Below are 2,459 nucleotides of genomic sequence, written 5' to 3' on the forward strand. Positions count from 1 at the left end.
TGAGCAGCTGGAGGTACGTAAGCCCATCCTTCTCTTGAATCATCGTTACCTTGCTCATCACCTCGTGTCACTCGACTTATTTCTCAGGAGGGCAAGACCGAGGGTTCGAACGCCCCTCAGTCTGCTGCACTTCCTTCGACAGCAGCGTCATCAACCGACACTCCGGCGCCCGCTACTCCGGACTCTTCACTCCCTGTGGTAGCTCCTGCAGCACTCCCCGTCGTCGCTGAATCCGCGGAGATGGCTCCTGCTGCTCCTCCTGCCCCAGCTGGTGGCCCCCCACCACTCACCGAAGATTCGCTGCGCGCCATGCTGGCTGAAAGTACGGAGGCATCGGTCGATCACATGATGACCTCGATAATCCCGTACTTGACTGCAATGGCTCGTCACCAAGTGCAGATCAGCGTTGCGCCTCCTCTCCACGGCGATATACACACTCAGCGTCGCCTCGAGACTGCTGTTGGTTTCGATGATGTCCTCGCTGCGTGTTCCACGACGTTCTCCAGCATCTCAGCCAACTGTTGAGGTATCCCGCGTGACTTCGTTTTCAGTGGTCGCTCTCCGGTCGGCATTCATGTTTACTTATTCTTAATTCACTTCCACAGCGTAATCATGTTCATGTTGTTCTTCAAATGCATATACAATTTGTTGTTGCAGTAACGTTTTTCGTCTGTTACCACAGGCTGCATCGCCCTGTGGACAGTTCATACGTGATCCAGTCACGCTAGTCTTCGTCCGCCACTTGCGCCATCTGCAGCCGATTATCGCTCTTCTTGGCTCGCAAATAGTCGTACAGCAGACCTCCACATGACAAGTTGGATGATGGTTCCCAAGTTGGATCTTCATAGCCCACCCACTTGACTTTGAACTCGCGTACAGCACACTCCGTGCTCGTCGTCAGTGGTGTTCTGTCGTCGAGGATGGTCTCGACTTCATATTCACCGGCAACTTGATCTGGTTCCGAGCTGTCCTCAGGCAGTAGTTCCTCATCGAAGTCGAGTCTTGCTTCATTAGTCGCGTCAAGTACCAACCGAGTGTTCGGTCGACTGTTGAATTCGTTGACAGCTTTGAGTCTTGACACATGCACTACTGGGTAAAAGCGATACCCACTTCGATCAGGCAGTTTCAGCTCGTACGCAAACTCTTCCACCTTGCGCTTGATCCGAAAAGGTCCATGCCATCGGTGAGCTAATTTCTTCGTCAAGCCCGGTTTGACGCGTTCCATGTACAGCCACGCCCGGCTCCCAATCTCGAAAAGAGATCTCGATGGGGCTCTTGCAGGATCTTCCATCTCTTCCGAAGCTTCTGGAGGGTCCGCCGAGTCTTCGTTTCCACTTAGTTGAGATATAGCAGCTTTTTCCAGTCGACTCAGAGCATCATTATGCTTTTTTGCCCTTCGCTCCTTTTCTACAGCCTGATAATCCTTGGCCATAGTGAGGGCGACCTCATGTTGTCGATTGATCTCACGCCGCCACGCCAGTGCGTCTGACTGCTTGCCGAGTCCTCGTTTGAGTGATGACGACATTGCCCGCAACGTCGACTGCGCATCCCAACCATGAACGAGGTAGAACGGCGTTTCCTTCCTCGTAGTGTCTTGAGAAGTATTGATAGCAAATACTAGCTTCTCCGCGATTTCGTCCCAATCTTGCTGTAGAGGGTCTTCTGCGTACACCCGTACGGACCCCATCACTGACTTCACCGAACGTTCCTGCTGTCCATTAGCCTGTGGCCGATAGCTTAAAGTCGCTCTTGATCTTGACTGCATCATCTCTGCGAACGCTTGGAACACCTCGCTCATGAAGCGTGGGTCGCGGTCATGCCTTATTAATGATGGGGCTCCGAACCGTCGGTACACACGTTCTTCGAACACTTGGGCAACACTCAGTGCAGTCGTATCTGACATAGCCTTGGCAATAACGAATCCCGTGAACGAGCACTGAAATAGGAGCAACGCCGTGTTGCCCCTACGAGATTTCGGTAGTGGGATCACAAAATCCATCGAGACGATCTGGAAAGGTCGTTCGGCTAGCACGTTACCAGGTGAGTATCCACGAAGCTGTGGACGGCTTTTACTCGAGCTGCAATCTGGACATGACTTCACATGCTTCTCCACGTCGGCGTACAAGCCGATCCAATAATAATCGGACTTAACGCGGTGGAACGTTCTCACCACACCTTGATGTCCTCCTTGAACCGGTCAGCGTATTCCTAGGCATTTCGAGCTTCTTTGTAACTCAGCTCTTGTGCTTGGCCCTGAAGTACCTTCTTGATACTAAACCACTTCTGCTCCTCGTCTTGTGCCACCTGTATCCGTCTGCGTCGTTCCCGCTGTATCGCTACCGGGTCAACATCTTCCGCATCGGGAAATGCCGCTGGTACAGTCATGTGAGGATGGTCTGGGCAATCTTCGCCGATGAATCTTCGGTGACGTCTCTCGTCGTTCTTCATTCTGTTCTTGG

The sequence above is a fragment of the Phytophthora infestans genome, genomic scaffold (assembly GCF_000142945.1).
Source record: "Phytophthora infestans T30-4 supercont1.236 genomic scaffold, whole genome shotgun sequence".
Taxonomy (NCBI): domain Eukaryota; phylum Oomycota; class Peronosporomycetes; order Peronosporales; family Peronosporaceae; genus Phytophthora; species Phytophthora infestans.